Raw genomic sequence first — 21,100 nt, 5'->3', positions numbered from 1 at the left:
TTGAGCCTTGTATTAAATTGGTGTTTTAACAAGGGATTTTTGGAAATACTGTTGCATTCTTGCATTTTGCGCACAACATTTATCATAACTATTCCCATCATACTGAGTTACTTGATGAGCCTGAATGCAGTAGTTAGAAGAACTAAGTAGTTGAACATTGGAGCAGAGTATACACCTGGTTAGTAAAAAAAAATTGGATGGGGAATATTTCTTGTTATTTATGCTATGCATTAATGTTTTAAAGGAAATCTGTCACCTGTGTCACCTGCACTAACCTGTCGATACTCACCTTGTCCCGTTCCTTGGTGGGGATCTTCGGTAATCTTCTCCGTTAGCTCCGCTCCGGGCACCAGGCTTGGGGCATGGCTGGAGCTTAGTGACGTCACCGCTGCTGTTCTCTCACAGCGGGACCCAGCAGGGAGCAGCAGCGGTGATGTCAGTAAGCTCCACCCCATGCCCCAGCCGTTGCTGCTCTCTGCTGAGTCTTGCTGTGAGAGAACAGCAGCGGTGACGTCACTAACCTCCGCCCGTGCACCAAGCAGGTACCCGGAGCGGAGCTAACGGAGAAGATTACCAAAGATCCCCGCCACGAAACGGGACAAGGTGAGTATCGATAGGTTAGTGCAGGTGACACTGGTGACAGATTTCCTTTAAGAGTGCTTATAATAAGGGCTATGTTTTAAATCTAAGAATCAAATGTATATTAGAATGATTTTATATTGTTTATGCTAGACCCTTTGATGTGTAATTTTAGTTTTTTTTGGATATCTGTTTTTCATTTTTTTTAAGTTGGTGATCAACTATTAGCTTAAAGGGTACCTCTCATCAAATAAACTTTTGATATATTTTAGATTAATGAATGTTGAATAACTTTCCAATAGCATGTTAATGAAAAATATGCTTCTTTCTATTGTATTTTTCCCGATCAGTCCTGTCAGCAAGCATTTCTGACTCATGCTGGAGTCCTAAACACTCAGAGCTGCCAGCCTGCTTTATTCACAGCCAAACAGGCTGTGAACAAAGCAGGCTGGCAGCTCTGAGTGTTCTCCTTTGTGAACAAAGCAGACTGGCAGCTCGTAGTGTTTAGGACTCCAGCATGAGTCTGAAATGCTTGCTGCCAGGACTGGTAGGGAGACCCCTAGTGGTCATTTCTTCAAAGTGGAAAATTAAATAGAAAGAAGCATATTTTTTAATAACATGCAATTGTAAAGTTATTCTGCATACATTAATCTATATTATATCAAAAGTTTTTTTGATGAGAGGTACCCTTTAAATGGGCAATGTCATATACAAAAACTTTTTATATGTTGTACATCTTGGCAAAACATTAACCTTTCAAATATACTTCATAACAATTTTTTTTTATAGAAATCATGTCTTATAAAATCATGGTTTTGTCCAGGGTCCAATAAGTCCAATAAGGGAGGGTGGGCTAGCACTCTGCTTTGCTGTCTGATAGGACAGGAGAGAGCATAGAGGAGTACTATCAGACCGGAGACAGCAATTTCATAACACCAACACCCTGGAAAGATAAACATGAGATATTGATATTTTTAGCAAAAAAGCTGTGTAACATGGCCATAGAAAACAGCAATTCGAAATGTAAAAATTTTGCTCTGGGCACCAAGGCCCAAAACACCCCTGTTCATGAAGGTTAATAATATATGAATGTGCAATTATTTATTTACAGAGCCATGACCATTTACATACCTGTAGTGTAATACAAGAAACTTTATTCACAGACATGAGACAGATAGAAAAATAAAGCAATACAATTATATATGGTTCATAAGAAGCAGAAAATTGTGTGGAGCTTGGTGTAACTACATTGAAATCACAAACACGCTGGAAAATAACATGGTAAATATGATATTTGCATTTTCTACATGAATTCTCTCACACATAATAAAATCTGAAATTGAATCCACCTTATCTTGCTCAACTGTATAGCTTTTTTCCTAGCTTTAACCATTTGAAGAGAAATTCCAGTTTGGCATGACTGTTGTCCAGATCCATTACTTTTCCCAAAGTGTTAATAAATATAATAGTGGTGTTAGAGAGGTTCAGAGAGTTTCTCAGTCAACAACTATATGGACATCAAAAGTCCTAAATTTGTTCAGAATTCTTGTCAAATTGTCAAATCTGTAATAGCAACAACACAACTCTTACACAATTTACACATTTAATAGAAAATGATATGAAGCAAACTTTCTTGCATTATCAGAGAAAAATGAACATTCATATTTCTTGAATGCAGTTCATATTTTTCATATCATATCCTATCAAACTTATCATATTTATCTTATCATATGTTTATATTATATCATACATGTTTAGCCTATGTACTCAGCTATTTTCAGTAGTCACATAACAATTGAATAGAGAAGCCATCAAGCACGTGCTGCCACACTATTGGACATGTTGGATAAGGGACCTCTGTTCTTGAGATTGGTGGGGGTCCCAGCAGTTAGATCCCTACTGATCAAATATGTATCACTTATCCTAAGGAAAGATGATAAGTTATAATCCATGCGACGGATTGCTATATGCATACGTAGTTTATTCGCACACATCATGGCTGCTCTCAGCCAGGGCCGGTTCTGCCTATAGGCAAAATAGGCAGCTGCCTAGAGCGCCCTCTTGATGAAGGCGCTTCTCTGTGACAAAGCTAGTAGCCAGCCAGCATCTAAAGCACCAGCTCATCCAAAGCACCCGCCCAGCCAGTACCACCATGCCCCCCCCCCCCCATTAATAATCTGAATTCCACAGCCTGCTGGAAGAGCGCAGTGCCACCTCCAAGGCAAACAGGCAGGTAGGGACTACCCAACATCCTGACATTGCGCATTGCGCACCTCCATACATCCACCCCATACCCCTCAGTGATCACGACAGTCTGCCTCGGAGGACTACTGCTCCTCAGAGGCAGACAGGCACAATCGCTGATGTCCTCTGCCTCATGACTTCACAACTCCGTCTCCACCCTTCCGCCACAGCTCGGGCTATAAAGGACAATAATGGCACTACTTATGACTACTACTGACTACAGAATCTTACTAATACTGATGGATTCTTATAGTATGTGTAAGTGCACCATTATGTATGCACAATTATGTATGTTTGTTACAGTGTGTTACCCCAGTAGTATGGTAATTACATGAGGAGTGGGTTATTACCGTGTGTCACTCCAGTAGTATGGTAATTACATCAGGTGGGGGTTATTACAGTGTGTCACCCCAGTAGTACGGTGATTACATGAGGAGGGGGCTATTCCAGTGTGTCAGCCCGGTAGTAGGGAGATTACATGAGTAGTGGGTTTGTTACAGTGTGTCACCCCAGTAGTATGGTAATTACATGAGGAGGGGGTTATTCCAGTGTGTCAGCCCGGTAGTAGAGAGATTACATGAGTAGTGGGTTTGTTACAGTGTGTCACCCCAGTAGTATGGTAATTACATGAGGAGGGGGTTATTACAGTGTGTCACCCCAGTAGTACGGTGATTACATGAGGAAGAGGTTTGTTACAGTGTGTCACCCCAGTAGTATGGTAATTAAATGAGGAGGGGTTTATTACAGTGCGTCACCCCAGTAGTAGGGAGATTACATGAGTAATGGGTTTGTTACAGTGTGTCACGCTAGTAGTAAGGTGATTACATGAGGAGGGGGTTATTCCAGTGTGTCAGCCCGGTAGTAGGGAGATTACATGAGTAGTGGGTTTGTTACAGTGTGTCACCCCAGTAGTATAGTAATTACATGAGGAGGGGGTTATTCCAGTGTGTCAGCCCGGTAGTAGGGAGATTACATGAGTAGTGGGTTTGTTACAGTGTGTCACCCCAGTAGTATGGTAATTAAATGAGGAGGGGTTTATTACAGTGTGTCACCCCAGTAGTAGGGAGATTACATGAGTAATGGGTTTGTTATAGTGTGTCACGCTAGTAGTAAGGTGATTACATGAGGAAGAGGTTTGTTACAGTGTGTCACCCCAGTAGTAAGGTGGGGCATGTCAAAGGGTGGAGCCAATGGGTGGCATCAAGGGTGGCAAAAATCATTTTACAAGCCCTGCTCTCAGCATAGCTCAGGGAGCAGAGAGAGCAGTCGCAATATCTGTAAGTACACTGCGCATGCGTTTGGTGACTTGCAGATCGCTGTATGTCTGTTCGTAGTGGTGGATTGCCAATACAAGCAGACAGGCACAGCTAGAGGTATACTGTAGGGCCCATTATCGGTGGATCTACAACGTAAAATAAGTTTCTGATCGGTTCAGCGTGACTCTACCCTGAGGGTATAAATCCTATGCTACATGCAGGTCACCTTTTTTTCTTTTCTTTTACTGCTGCAGTAATGGGTGTATCTGGTTCTGGCAGAAGGGTTAATTCCTTCTGTGTTTGGCGAATGCACCCTTTGTTGCTGTGACCCTTTGGCCAATTAAAGGGCTTGGATGACGAACAATTACATTTGGCCTCTCTGTCCACTCCCTTCTAAGATGAGCTATATTACCTCACCCAATCTGTTATACTTTGCCTGTGTTAGAGTTCCAATTCTAAACTAGCTCCTGTCTTGTGCTTTGCTTTAATCCCGTGTATTCGGACCTTGACTTGTTCAGTTACTGGTACTGTGCTGTTGTTAGGTAACCCTTTTGTTGACTTTTTTCCTGATTTCTCTACTATGGTTGTTTATTACTTTGACTTTGTTACGTCCAGCACTTTAGCATCTTAGGGACCCACACCGTGGTTGCGGCCACACATCATCAATTTCTTCTAGAACAAAGGATCTTCCAGGACATACCTCTACAAAAGTTGATTTAACATTTTAACAACTTGGAATCCTACCTCATTCCACACTGTGTGGTTTACATGGTGCTACAAGAATCTTGACACTTCACTCCAGTTTCTCCAGATGTCTCGCAGATGGTATCTGCTACAGATTTTTCCTGGGTGTCACTCACAATGTCCACTTGTTGATTGTTTAAGAATGTATCAGTTTTATCTTGCCTAACAGAGTTGTGGTCACCTACAGATGTGTTTAGCCAAACCTTTCCTTCTCGTGAAAGCCAATCAACAAATATCAGGACAGGCCCTTAGAACACTCAAAAGGCTATATTTACAAACTCTGTCTCTGTTAAAACTTTGTGTAAGTCTATGTATCCTATGAAGTGATTGTCTGAAGATCATGTTACTGTGAGAGGCTGGTAATCTCACAATATGCAACACTGAATACATTTAGTATACAAAGAACAACTCTATTCTTTTAGTTCCTGCAATTAAATCAAAGGATTTTAGTCTCTTCAAATGGTTCTGCTCTGTTTTTATTATGCACATTTTATTTTTGCAAATCTTTTGGATTTCCAGTCACAGGTAAGGTGCAGGTACTGGTATATGTACTGGAAGAACCTAGTACAAGTAGGATACAAGTGGGAGGAGGAAGTGCTGTTGGCCTGTGTAGTAAACAAGTAGGTCTTTGGCTTGGACATCAGGGGCCAAGCTTGTCCTTCTGCAGGAGACGCAGAAGGGATGGAGCCTGCTGAGACACTGGTGGTCAAGAGACTTGTGGCCTGCAGTGCAGGACTTTGTAAAGCTACAGTGTTCTGAGTGGGCTGCTATTAAAGTGGTATAGGGTACTCCTCTTGCACTGTTATCCTGGAAGTAGCTGTCACGATTCGGCTGGCTGGAAGTGGATCCTCTGTGCCAGAGAGGGATTGGCGTGGACCGTGTCGGTGGACTGGTTCTAAGTTGCTACTGGTTTTCACCAGAGCCCGCCGCAAAGCGGGATGGTCTTGCAGCGGCGGAAGCAACCAGGTCGTATCCACCAGCAACGGCTCAACCTCTCTGACTGCTGAGATAAGCGCGGTACAAGGGAGTAGACAAGAGCAAGGTCGGACGTAGCAGAAGGTCAGGGCAGGCAGCAAGGATCGTAGTCAGGGGCAACGGCAGGAGGTCTGGAACACAGGCTAGGAACACACAAGGAAATGTTTTCACTGGCACAATGGCAGCAAGATCCAGCAAGGGAGTGCAGGGGAAGTGAGGTATAAATAGGGAAGTGCACAGGTGAAGGTACTGATGAAAACCCATGCGCCAATCAGTGGCGCAGCAGCCCTTTAAATCGCAAAGACCTGGCGCTCGCGCGCCCTAGGGAGCTGGGCCGCGCGCGCCGGGACAGCACAGACGGGGAACGAGTCTGGTAAGCGGGTCGGGATGCGCATTGCGAGCGGGCGTGTCCCGCATCGCGAATCGCATCCCGGCTGGGAACACTATCGCAGCACACCCGGTCAGCAGGTCTGACCGGGGCGCTGCGAATGGGAGAACGCTGTGAGCGCTCCGGGGAGGAGCGAGGACCCAGAGCGCTCGGCATAACAGTACCCCCCCCCCCTTGGGTCTCCCCCTCTTTTTGGTACCTGAGAATTTGAGGATAAGGTTTTTGTCAAGGATGTTGTCCTCGGGTTCCCATGACCTCTCCTCTGGGCCGCAATTCTCCCAATCAACAAGAATTTTTTTTTTACCTCTGACCGTCTTGGATGCCAGAATTTCTTCCACCAAAAAGATGTCAGAGGACCCGGAAACAGGAGTGGGAACAACGACCTTGGGAGAGAAGTGGTTAAGGATGAGTGGTTTAAGGAGAGACACATGGAAAGCATTGGGAATACGGAGTGAAGGAGGAAGAAGGAGTTTGTAAGAGACAGGGTTGATTTGGCACTTGATTTTGAAAGGACCAAGATAACGTGGTCCTAGTTTATAACTGGGGACACGAAAGCGGACATACTTGGCGGAGAGCCATACTTTGTCTCCAGGAGAAAAAATGGGGGGGAATTCTTATTTTTCTATCGGCATGCTTCTTCATCCGGGATGAGGCCTGTAGGAGAGAATTTTGAGTCTCTTTCCAGATGGTGGAGAAGTCCCGAGTCACCTCATCAACAGCGGGCAAACCAGAAGGCATGGGAGTGGGAAGGGGGGGAAGAGGATGACGGCCGTACACCACAAAAAATGGGGATTTAGCGGAAGACTCAGAGACTCTGAAATTGTACGAGAATTCGTCCCATGGTAGAAGATCCGCCCAGTCATCCTGGCGGGAGGAAACAAAATGTCGCAAATAGTCACCCAGAACCTGATTAATTCTTTCCACTTGCCCATTGGATTGGGGATGATAAGAAGACAAGAAGTTTAATTTGATTTTAAGTTGATTACAGAGGGCCCTCCAGAATTTTGACACAAATTGAACGCCTCTGTCCGAGACGATATGCGTTGAAAGCCCATGAAGGCGAAAAATGTGTATAAAAAATTGTTTCGCCAACTGAGGCGCAGAAGGAAGACCTGGAAGAGGGATAAAATGTGCCATCTTGGAGAATCGATCAACGATCACCCAAATAACTGTGTTGCCATGGGATAAAGGTAAGTCAGTAATAAAGTCCATACCAATCTGAGACCATGGTCGCTCAGGTACAGGCAGAGGATGGAGGAGACCAGCAGGCCTCTGGCGAGGAGTCTTGTCCCGGGCACAGACTGTACAAGCCCGCACGAAATCAACAACATCAGCTTCCAGGGTAGGCCACCAATAAAATCGAGAGATGAGCTGGATGGATTTTTTGATGCCAGCATGGCCTGCGAGGTGTGAGGAGTGTCCCCACTTGAGAATCCTGAGGCGCTGGCGTGGAGAGACGAAGGTCTTCCCTGGAGGAGTTTGTCTGATGGAGGCTGGAGAAGTGGAGATCAGACAGTCCGGAGGAATAATGTGTTGCGGAGAAGCTTCCACTTCAGAGGCATCCGATGAACGAGAGAGGGCGTCAGCCCTAATGTTCTTGTCAGCAGGGCGAAAATTAATTTCAAAGTTAAAACAGGCAAAGAACAACGACCACCTTGCCTGGCGAGGGTTCAGCCGTTGGGCAGACTGAAGATAAGAGAGATTCTTGTGATCAGTGCATATAATAACTGGATATTTGGATCCCTCCAGCAGGTGCCTCCATTCTTCAAGCGCCAATTTTATGGCCAGTAGTTCTCAATCACAATGGAGTAGTTTTTCTCCGCCGGAGAGAAGGTCCTAGAAAAGAAACCACAAGTAACAGCATGTCCGGAATAATTTTTCTGTAGGAGTACTGCTCCAGCTCCCACCGAGGAGGCGTCTACCTCCAGCGAGAAGGGCCTAGATGGATCAGGTCTGGAGAGTACAGGAGCAGAAGAAAAGGCAGTTTTGAGATGATTGAATGCATCTTCCGCTTGAGGAGGCCAGGACTTAGGGTTGGCGTTTTTCTTGGTCAGGGCCATGATAGGGGCCACAATAGTGGAAAAATGCGGAATAAATTGTCTGTAATAATAGGCAAACCCCAAAAAACGTTGGATAGCACGGAGTCCGGAGGGGCGTAGCCAATCCAATACGGCTGATAGTTTGTCTGGATCCATTTGGAGTTCCTGGCCAGAGACTAAGTATCCTAGGAAGGGAAGAGATTGACATTCAAAGAGACATTTTTCCATTTTGGTATGTAATTGATTGTCCCGAAGTCTCTGAAGAACCATGCGGACATGCCGGCGGTGTTCTTCTAGGTTAGCAGAAAAAATCAAAATATCATCCAGGTAGACCACAACACAGGTATATAGAAGATCACGAAAAATTTCATTTACAAAGTCTTCGAAATCGGCAGGGGCGTTGCAAAGCCCAAAGGGCATAACCAGATATTCAAAGTGTCCATCTCTGGTGTTAAACGCGGTCTTCCACTCGTCCCCCTCCCTGATGCAGATGAGATTATATGCACTTCTTAAGTCCAGCTTGGTAAAGATGTGGGCGCCTCGTAGGCGGTCAAAGACTTCCAAAATAAGAAGGTAGGGGATAGCGTTTTTTTACAGTGATTTTATTAAGTCCGCGGTAATCAATGCAAGGACGTAAGGAGCCGTCTTTTTTGGAAACGAAGAAAAATCCAGCTCCGGCAGGGGAGGAAGACTTGCGGATAAACCCCCTTTTTAAATTCTCCGACATGGCTTGTGTTTCCGGAGCAGAAAGAGGATAGATTCTGCCCCGGGGTGGAGTAGTACCAGGGAGGAGGTCAATAGGACAGTCATAAGGCCTGTGAGGAGGCAAAGTCTCTGCTTGTTTTTTGCAAAAAACATCAGCATTGTCCAGATAGGCCTTGGGGAGACCAGGTATCGGAGGAGCCACAGGGTCTTGACTGACAGTACAGGGAGCAGGTTTAAGACAGTTCTTGTGGCAAGTAGTACCCCAGTTCTTGATCTCCCCGGTGGTCCAATCAAGGGTTGGGGAATGGCGTTGAAGCCACGGTAGTCCAAGAAGAATTTCCGAAGTGCAGTTAGAGAGGACCAGAAATTCAATCTTTTCGTGATGGGGTCCAATGCACATTAAGAGGGGTTCCGTGGTAACGCACAGTACAGTCCAATCTTTCATTATTAACAGAGGCGATGTAGAGGGGTCTGGCAAGACTGGTCACCGGGATGTTGAACCTGTTGATGAAAGAGGCCAAAATAAAATTTCCTGCAGATCCGGAATCCAAGAAGGCCACAGCTGAGAAGGAGAAGGTAGAAGAAGAAATCCGCACAGGCACAGTAAGACGTGGAGAAGCAGAGTTCACATCAAGAGCTTTCTCACCTTTGTGCGGAGTCGGTGTGCATCTTTCCTGACGTGGAGGTCGGATAGGACAATCCTTCAAGAAATGTTCGGTACTGGCACAGTACAGGCAAAGGTTCTCCATGTGGCGTCATGTCCTCTCTTGAGGTGTCAAGCGAGACCGGTCAACTTGCATAGCCTCCACGGCGGAAGGCACAGGAACGGTTTGCAGTGGACCAGAGGAGAGAGGAGCCAGGGAGAGAAACCACCTATTGCGAACAAAGTCCATATCCTGCCGGAGCTCCTAACGCCTTTCAGAAAAACGCATGTCAATGCGGGTGGCAAGATGAATAAGTTCATGCAGGTTAGCAGGGATTTCTCGTGCGGCCAGCACATCTTTGATGTTGCTGGATAGGTCTTTTTTAAAGGTCGCGCAGAGGGCCTCGTTATTCCAGGACAATTCGGAGGCGAGAGTACGGAATTGGATGGCGTACTCGCCAACAGAAGAATTACCCTGGACCAGGTTCAGCATGGCAGTCTCGGCAGAAGAGGCTCTGGCAGGTTCCTAGAAGACACTTTGAATCTCCGTGAAGAAAGAGTGTACAGAGGCAGTGACAGGATCATTGCGGTCCCAGAGCGGTGTGGCCCATGACAGGGCTTTCCCAGACAGAAGGCTGAATACGAAAGCCACCTTTGACCTTTCAGTTGGAAATTGGTCCGACATCATCTCCAAATGCAGGGAACATTGTGAAAGAAAACCACGGCAAAATTTAGAGTCCCCATCAAATTTGTCCGGCAATGATAAACGGAGGCTGGATGCGGCCACTCGCTGCGGAGGAACACAACTGGCAGCGGGACCTCAGCGGGATCCATGGCCGGATCTACTGTCACGATTCGGCTGGCTGGAAGTGGATCCTCTGTGCCAGAGAGGGATTGGCGTGGACCGTGTCGGTGGACCGGTTCTAAGATGCTACTGGTTTTCACCAGAGCCCGCCGCAAAGCGGGATGGTCTTGCAGCGGCGGTAGCAACCAGGTCGTATCCACCGGCAACGGCTCAACCTCTCTGACTGCTGAGATAAGCGCGGTACAAGGGAGTAGACAAAAGCAAGGTCGGACGTAGCAGAAGGTCAGGGCAGGCAGCAAGGATCGTAGTCAGGGGCAACGGCAGGAGGTCTGGAACACAGGTTAGAAACACACAAGGAAATGCTTTCACTGGCACAATGGCAACAAGATCCGGCAAGGGAGTGCAGGGGAAGTGAGGTATAAATAGGGAAGTGCACAGGTGAAGGTACTGATGAAAACCCATGCGCCAATCAGTTGCGCAGCGGCCCTTTAAATTGCAAAGACCCGGCACGCGCACCCTAGGGAGCGGGGCCGCGCGCGCCGGGACAGCACAGATGGGGAACGAGTCTGGTAAGCGGGTCGGGATGCGCATAGCGAGCGGGCGCGTCCCGCATCGCGAATCACATCCTGGCTCGGAACATTATCGCAGGCGCTGCGAATGGGAGAACGCTGTGAGCGCTCCGGGGAGGAGCGAGGACCCGGAGCGCTCGGCGTAACAGTAGCTAGCTCAAGTGGTGTACTGGGGCTGTTGCTCATTATGGGTAACCTATAGGGGTGGGAGTTAAAATGTCAGAGTTACAGTACTCATTTTATCTTCAGCTTTCCCATAGAGATACATAGAGGAGCGTGATGGCCACTGCTTCTTCCCGTGGTAAACAGTAATTCGTGCACAGAGCAGAGGTTGTTCTTCCCATGCATGGGAAGAATTGGGGTCCCAAGCAGAATATTGCAGGGGGTAGTGGATAAGTACTTAGGTACAGGAGCCCCCTTTTAATTACCTGTTGTAGAATCTTGGGCTATAAATGATTGATGGAAATCTCAGATGCTACTGTCTGGACGTCGGTGGGTGCCTGGCAGCCTGTGGCTGATCGGGGCTGTCAAGGTTGGGGTCGCGCTGAGGCTGTTCCTACATCACAAGTGTCGTGTAACAGGCACCACAAAAGTTAACTGGCAGCAGGTGGGCCACGGACACACACACACACACACACACACATATATATATATATATATATATATATATATATATATATAAAATATGTGGCCAGATGGGAAGGGGACGAGTAGGACAGCTAATTTTATTATCTGGCTCTAATAGGTAAGAAAAAATATATAATTATCGTGCCACTGCCTTCAAAGAGGTTTTCTTGGTTTTGTTAGGCTGTGAATGCCTTCTTTAAAGTGGAACCACTTCACAGATTGTGAGAAAATTAGCCCTACAAATATATTTTTGTTACATTCTATTTGCCTACCTTTTAACAAAGGTGTTTTTATGTGAAATACAGTATAAGTATATTTTGAAGAACTGCAAATAAGACCTTTAACAAGAATTGTAAGTAAAGTAATTTAGCACAGCACTAACAACTCTTTAAGGTTTTTTTTCTTTCTAAAGCCTAAAATACACAAAAAATAAACAAACAAAAATATTTTCATGGTTGGAGTCTGCATAGTCCTTCTGCCTGTCAGAGCATTTAACAGCAGGATCTATGATCTAAGCATTTGATAGAGTAGATCTATTGAGGCCATAGGGATGTCCTCTTTATCCCCTAATTCCAGAAATATAATGGATCACCTATGATCATGACAGGTGTTGGAATACCAGAACAACATGCAGGGGAGTATGCATGGCCTACAGTGTTTAGAGCGGGCAAGCACTCATGAAACCACTTAAAACCAGACACAAAATGGTATATAGCCATCACGCCTCCTCCCATAGACATGAATGGAGGGGGCATGGTGTCTGTGGTAGCCTGTTGTCCAGCTTGGAGCGGCGTTCTACTTTACTCTGCCTCTTCTCCAAGTCCAGACTGTGGCCGTGCCCTGGTGTGACTATAGAAAAGCCCTGCGCCGATTAGCTAACTTCCTCCATGCAGGCAGGACTCATCCTCCTTCTCCTCTGCTGTCTTCTAAGGAGATGGGGCTACTGGGGATCTGATGATACAGTGATAATACAGTTCTGATAATAGCTACAAAGTGCACACATTAGTCTATGCAACCTACTACAGCAGATAAGTGTAGCCGGTTGTGACCAGCCAGGAGCGCTGTGTGCAGGGGGAGAGCCAGCTAAGAGTAGAGAACATCGGCAACCGATGATTTAATTTTAAAGGCGTCCTAAATATGAGCTTACAATTGAATACAGGAAAGGGTGACTTCCTGATTGGTTGTATGACCATTCTTGGGGGGTGTCACCTGGTGTGGTCTGAACCCCCTACAACACCCTAGCAAAACCACTCCTTTTTTTTTTTGCAATACCTATCTTCACTATTTAGTTGATTGCAGTATGAATACTTCATTGAAGTTATCTTCCATCAATATGCATCTAAATGTTATATCTTATCACATGATGCATAAACAGCATGTCCAAATCCTACTTGAGACTACAGGAGACGCATTTCAAAATACACCATGTACCTCGTGTGCACTCCAGACATTACTTATATTGGCTCCACAGTACGAACAAGGTATCAAAGTCCTGGGCAGATTCCATATCCATTTACAAGTCCCTGCAACATCCCATACGTAACACTCCAGTAGGAAGCAATACTTTTTTAAAGATGAAAGTTAGTACACACACACACACACACACACACATATATATATATATATATATATATATATATATATATATATATATACTATAGGCAATGTGTACCTACCAAACATGAATCACCTACAGGTTTTGAGTGAAATTCGTTTGGGAGCCGATTTTTTGTGGAGGGTAATTCTTTTTTTTTTTTTTTTGGGTGGAGATTTCAATATTACTTCCTACCCCAAAATAGACACTTCTTCTGATAGATCTTCTGTCTTTAGATCATTGATTGCCTTTTCTCACTCTGCATTGAATTTACATAAACCAGCACTTATATGGCAAGTATTAAATTCAAAGGAGAGAGGTTATACATATTTTTTGCCATCTCACAAGATTAATAGTTGTCTAGATATGTTTTTCATATCGCAATATGTTATTTCACATAATAAAAAACCACTATGGGCAATGAAACTTGGTCAGACCAGTCTCCCATTTTTTATAGGATTTGTAATGTAATGTTCGTAACCAGGACTCCACTAGCAGTATAGTGAGTGCAGCTTTGGAGTTTAATACAGGATATAGCTCAGGATCAGTACAGGATAAGTTATGTATGACTTAAAGGGGTTTTTCAGGATTTTTTATTTTATTTGACATTACAGGTCTTGAATGGAGCCTGTCTGCTTCAATAGGTGGAGTGACCATTGGGTGTGTGTGAGGGGGGACATTCTCCACAGCTCTGAGCTCTGCTCAGGTGTGCTACAATGTGTGGTTTGGCTGATGTGTGGGAGGGAGAAAAGTGAACTCACACTTACAAACAAGGAATCCTGGGACTTGTAGATGGGAGGAGGGAACTCTAGCAGAAAATATTAATTTTACAAAAAATAAAGCAGCAGTGTCTGGCAGGTAAGCGCTAAAGTCACCTTATGGTGTATAACCCCTTTATTGGTGCCTACACAGTCTGTAGATACTGGAAATTTAAAATGGTTTAGTCAATGCTAGAATGGTTTCAAGAAGTATATTTTATTATGAGGGCAGAGGAAAAGATGGCAGAGCCACAGGGGTGTTTTGAGATATTTTGGAGAGTATGGAGTGGGTAGATATTGTTCACAGAAATGTATACGTCTTCTGTAGAGATATCTGGAAGAGAGAGGATACAACAATACCCCCCCCCCCTTTCACCCTTTTTTTCCCCTCCGTCTCTCCTTTTTTCTTCTCTCTCTCTCTCTCTCTTTGATGTTTATGTTTTGTAAGGTTTTAAAACTATGGCAGGATTTGAGTAAGAAAGTTGACAAGGATTTTTATTATTTCTATGCTGATAGGGACTTACCCAGTAGAAGTTTGTGCACTCACTTTGTGTTAAGGAAGCATTTAAGCTATGGGACTAAAATCATTTTGTTCCCGAATGATGTATTATTAGTTTTGCCACTGTGTCAACCCTACTGAATGTTTTAAATTTATTGAAAACCCTAATAAAATTGGAACAACTCTAAAAACCTAATGTGTGAACATACTGTAACCTTTTACTGGAAATAATGCTTTCACTTGAACTGGAGTTGAAAAACACTGATATGGACTATGGTTAAACTACTGCAACAACATGTATTTATGCTCTAGGGAATTGAGGCCTGTTCAGGGATCAGGGAAAAAAGTTGTGTACTTCAAGGCAAGCGCAGCTTTTAACTGAATGTCTGTCCATAGGATAGACACACAGTTATAAAGTTTGTTGCGTTGGTTCCACATCACAACGTTTAAGAGGAGACAGCCAGGACATTTGATGTAGTAAGCATTACTGTACCATGCTGCCTGCACCAGGAGTGCAGAAAAGGGTCAGGGAGAAGCACTGGGAGTAAAGGGTGCACAACTAGTATATGGGAGCACAGAGGTAGACTAACTACTGTATAAAATACCAATAGATATAACTACTACATGGGGCAGTGAGGGGGCCTAATATTTAATAGGTTGATAAAGGGGGCCTACAAATACCCATGCATAAAAACATAGAATGTGTCGGCAGATAAGAGCCATGTGGCCCATCTAGTCTGACCAACACCTATGACAGATAGTCAAAATGAAGTAGGAACCTAGCATTAAACCATGTGAACCCCACAGTTTCGAATTTAAGGCCCCCATGTTCTACGGCAAAAGTGCCACCTATTACACTACATACAGTAAAACCACTAAAAATGTTATTAAAAAGTAGTCTTCCATGGATGTTGGTCTTCTCAATAAACATTACCAGTATTTATAATGAATGGTGGGCCAGATAATCTATCACAGAAAAACCTATCTGAATATGAAGGTGGTCTTCTCAAAAAGGTGGTCTTTTGGAGGGGTCTCACTGTTTATATATATATGGCCAAATACATAAAGGTGTATATAAAATATTTTATTTTATATTTTTTTTTATGAGAGTAAAGCCATTCAAATGTTAAAGGTACTCCCGTGGAAAGCTTTTTTTTTTTTTTCTTTGAAATCAACTTTTGCCAGAAAGTTACAGATTTGTAAATTACTTCTATTAAAAAATCTTAATCTTTCCAGTACTTTTTAGGGTCTGCATACTACTTTTTGGAACACAGAGCTCTCTGCTGACATCATGACCATAGTGCTCTCTGCTGACATCTCTGTCCATTTTAGGAACTGTTCAGAGCTGCATATGTTTGCTATGGGGATTTTCTCCTACTCTGGACATTTCTTAAAATGGACAGAGATGTCAGCAGAGAGCACTGCGCTCGGGATGCAGCAGAGAGTTCTGTGTTCCATAAAGAAAACTATTTCCTCTGTAGTATACAGCAGCTATTAAGTACTGGAAGGATTAAGATTTTTTTAAACAGAAGTAATTTACAAATCTGTTTAACTTTCTGGCACATACAAAAATAACTATTGTGTAAAAGAAAAAAATATTTTAGATTCCATTCGATCCATTTTATAAATATACATATGCATATATATATATATATATATATATATATATATATATATATATTTATTTATTTTTTAAACAGTGAGTTGATATAAAAAATATATCAACATCGGATTCATTGAATTCTAAATTAAATAAAATCTGTTGGTTTTGAAAAGTACAACAAAGGATCTAACCTCCTTTACGGATCTCATTATTCGAGGCAAGCTGCCTGTATGGGTAGTCATACACCCTACACCTGCAGTGCAGACTTCTAAACCCTTTCACAAATTTAATAAAGACTTCTTTTCCCTTCACTTTCTTATGTGTAGACATCAGAGCTAATAGGCTTCTTACTGTGCCCCAGATACAATAGTGTCTCAAGAAAAAGATCAAGGATTGCTTTCTTCAAGTTAAAACATTTTTCTGCAAGAAGAGATTTTTCATGTAATGAATTGTCACTAAATCTTAAACAACATCTTCAAGACGGAATATTGAGAAATATATATATTTTCACAATGAGATAAAGTTATCAGTCAAATAATAAATATCATTGCAAGTAATATGTTAAATGTCTTTCTGCAGACCATCCCTGATGAGATCATATAATTTATAGTGTAGAATCCTGGAGGTGATGTCAGAGTACAGGTAGTCCCCACTGCTTCAGACAGACTCATTCTTTACAGTAACGCCACTGAGCAGGGTTCTTCTTATAGTGCCTTAAAGATTCAAGGAGAGAAACTAGTTTTACACCTCTTATTATTATCATCAGTAAGAGTGGGCAGATAAGCAAACTAACAAGATTCCTCAGAACTACTGTACATATGCTACTAAACCAGGCTACTATATCATGGGGACAGCCACAATCTTAAGGGGTGATTCCGGATAAAAAAAAAAATATGCTTCATTTCATAAAAAGTACCTTACTTATCCTCAGCGTGTGTGAGGTATTAGAACACTTCTTCATTCACTTTAAGGCTATGTTCACACAGAACATTTTCAGCCAGACATTCCATCCACAGCAGGTGCCGACTTATCAGTTTGAGCTAGGACTGCTAAAAAATGGTGATTTGACAGACGGCAATGCATTTCCGATTGGATTCGCTGAAAAAAATTTACATGTCCGGTATTGACATGTCCGGAAATTGACCGGAATTTGGAATTTTTTGAAAAACTTCTGTGCGCACAGTGCAGCAGATTCCGCCAGATTCCTCTTGGAAACTCCTCTGTGTGAATGTGACAGGAATTTGGAATTTTTTGAAAAACTTCTGTGCGCACAGTGCAGCAGATTCCGCCAGATTCCTCTTGGAAACTCCTCTGTGTGAATGTGGCCTGTTGAAACTGAGCTGAAATACCACACACAAACTGTAGGCATTTGGTGTTGTTTCTAAAAGAAAGCTGCTCATCCTGGATGCTTCATTTAAACCCTTAATAACTCTAATAAATATTTTGACGTTAACATTTCCCTTGATACCATATGGGGGTACATATGATACTCTGACTGCTTTTTATTACATTTTTAATAAGGTGAATTAAAAGAAAAAAAATTGCCGTTGTTTTTATTTATTATTTTAGCGTAATTGTTCATGCAAAATTACATGGATGGTTTGTTTTTTTGGGTATGAGTTTCACATTTTTGTGGTACCATTTTGGAGTACTGCTTCATACATGGCAGGACACATTGGTAATGACGGACATCAGCGATCACACTGATGTCTGCCATTAACCCCCTCAAATACCGTGATCAATATTGGTCATGGCATCTGCAGCAATTTGCTGGTTCCGATGGCTGATCTGATCACTGTGGGGGTCAGATCAGCCAAGATGGCAGACGGAGGTCTCCTTACCTGCCTCCGGTCACTCTCATGGGGTCTTCTTTTCTGGTCTGTCTTCTAGCAGATTAGAGAAGTAGAACACTGATAATAATGATCAGTGCTATGTCCATGCATAGCACTGAAAGGTAATAGCAATCAAATGATTAGTCCCTTATGGGGACATAAAAAGTGTAAATTAAATAGTTACAGAAAGTTTTTAAAGATTGTGGACATGCCCCCCCCCCCCCCTAAAAAAATAATAATTAATTACCCCTACTGGCATAGCACTTATCAGTGATATCGGCGATCTACTCGAGGAGACCCATTGAGCCACCAGAATTGTGCTGTGGGTGTACTGATGAGCCTGCAAATGCTTTAGATGCTGTGATCAGTATTGATCACGGCATCTGAAGGGTTAATGGTGGGCATGAACATTATCGCTGATGTCTGCCTTTAGCTGCAGGTCTTTGTCTGCCGATAGCATCGCTGACCTGTGGTCTATAAAGCGAGCGCAGCTCCTGTGCTCACTTCATAAATCGTACACTCTGTGTCCTCTAGGGGTTAATAAGTTGCAAGTTATATTGAATGTTTTACATGACAGTAAATATCCTTCTCCTCAGCTGCTCCCGCTCTATAACATGATGCTGGTGGATTGGAGAGCATTTTCATGGCAACAGGTCCCCTTTAAAAATGTGTCGATTGCACAAATATAATAAGGTTAAAACAGGTTAATAGAATGACATTGTATTTATGTAACTATGAAATATAGCTGAATGAAGTTATACACGTTACAATGCATACTATTCATATAGTTCATTTATCAATTTGTTTTTTCTTCACATGTCCTAATAAATGAAGACGTTGAGATGTTCGAGGTCAGTTCTGATATGGACACTTTATGAAATGCTGTTAATTCGCGGTGTTCATTGATAGTTTTCCAGTTTAGACTTACACAATCTATTGCATTATTTACAGATCTTTTACAGATCTACAAGAAGCAATGGCTTGACATTCAAGTATTGACGGTTCTCTGGCAATCATGGTGATTGACATGAATGATCGATACAGTAATGACACCATGTGTGGTTTGGGAAACAGGGCTAGAATTACATTCTTTTTTTATATGTTTAGCTTTTTTCTTAAACCAATTAAATTCCCGTTCATTGTGTTTTTATTATGGTGGCTATGTTTCATCAGTATTGTTATAGTTTTTATTTGTTTTGTAGGCTATTTACAACATGTTATCATACTTTACGCATCTACAAAATAAACTACAGACAATTTGTAGATAATGCCATTCAACATAAAGAATAACTATAAGTAGAGAGTTCCCTAGCTATACAGTATTTGTAGAATGGCTGCAATTTATGCCATGTATTTATTTATATGTGGGCAATAATTTGTAACACTACAAAGTGACCTTGGTTTTTCAAACACATGTTGCTGTTTTACTTGAGCGTGTTTAAGGCATATGTCTTGATGTGATCCCAACATATGTCCTAAACATATCTAAAGGGCAACATGTTCCATGAGTTGGACTACCACCAATCTGCTGTTGATTGCCATTCCTAAGAAAACACTTTTAACAAATTTTGTTCATTTTGGTACATGCCATGAACACTATTACTTAATTGTTATGCCCATTTAAGGAATATCCCATGTTGTAAACCCTGGGGCAACACAGGAAACGTACGAGAGTAGAAAGCTTCCGGCAGCTCCAGTCTAAAGGTCAAAGTTCACCACTGGCAGTAAGCAATTCCGTGGATGGAGTGTGGTGTTCCTTAAGTCTTTGCAAGTTGTCTCCAAAGTCAGTCTAATGTCCAGCTAAGCCAAGTTAAGTCATCACAGCTGCACCACAGCTGCACCTCCAAGTCCCAGAGTGCCGAGTGATTTAAAGTAACTCTATTGACAAGTAACTCTCTCAAGTGTCCCTGCTCTTTTTTCCATGGAGCACTGGCATAGGGTGTAGTACAGGGAGGATGGATATCTGTCAAAGATACGAGTCCTACCTCTTTGCAAAGTTTTCTACCCTAATAACATGGCATGCGTTGTTACATATGTAGTGTGTCAACTAAAAAGTTTGTAGTGCTGTGTATATCTTTATATGCAATGCACATATGTATGTACATATGCAATATGTGTACATGTTATGTGCTAATTGAGCACCTTTATCCCAAGAGTGGAAGTAGTGCTGAGCTGGGAATGAGTGTGGACAGAACTGTGAGACGCTGATGTTATAGACACAGACAAGATTTACAGAACTGTGCCTGGTAAACAATGAAGAGGTTGCAGCGCCCAGTGGAATGTTGAGCCCCTTTCAATCAGCTGAACAGTTAGGGTGTCAGTAGTTGGACCCCTTCTGATCTGATTTTGACAGAACATCCTAAGGATAAGTCATCAGTATTAAAGTCCTGACAAACTTTTTTAAACCAGGATAAAAAGCCTTTAGTCTGCTATTGCTTAACTCTATGAATGATAGAGTTGACTGGTCTTATGCATGTTTTATACTCAGTTTCTCAAATATGTATACTATTCATTTTTTGAATTCTTAATTTTTGCATTTCAGGATTATGAATAAATCAAGAAGGTCTTTACTGTGTTCATGTCACCTTTTTACATGCTTTTAGTATATATATGCTACATTCTCCATAAATGGCAGAAAACAAATATACACCATAACTCTTTAAGGACGAAGGGAGTATCTGTACACCCTCGTCCCGCTCCCCTTCTATGATGCTCAGGTGCTGACCCCGCGTCATAGTAAGGTGGTCCTGACAGCAATCAGTTGCCAGGACCTATGGCTAATACCAGACATCACTGATCCCGGTGATGCCCGGCATTAACCCCTTAGACACCGCAATCAAAGTTGATCGCAGTATCTAAAGAACAAGCAGTCCCAGCAACTCAGCGGAGCTGATTGGGACCAATGCGGTAAAACTGTGGTTTTAGGATACCTGCCTCCTTGACATCCGATTGTTGCTAGGGTGCTCCAGGATGCCTCAGTAGCTTCGAGAAATCGAGCACAGATAACATTGATCAATGCTATGCTATCCATGGCATTGAACAGTGTATGCAATCCAAGGATTGCATGTAATAATCTTTTATGGGGACTATAAAATGGTGAAAAAAAAGTAAAAAAAAAAAATTTGATTTAACCTCTTAAGGATGCCGTGCGCCCTGTCCCAAAATATAACAAGGGGTCACGCCGTGACCCCGTGTCATACTGTGTCGGTCCCAGCGGCTAATAAAAGCTGGGACCCTGGG

The sequence above is a fragment of the Hyla sarda genome, chromosome 1, assembly GCF_029499605.1.
Source record: "Hyla sarda isolate aHylSar1 chromosome 1, aHylSar1.hap1, whole genome shotgun sequence".
In the NCBI taxonomy this organism is placed as follows: Eukaryota; Metazoa; Chordata; class Amphibia; order Anura; family Hylidae; genus Hyla; species Hyla sarda.
Note: the sequence above shows the minus strand (reverse complement) of the source record.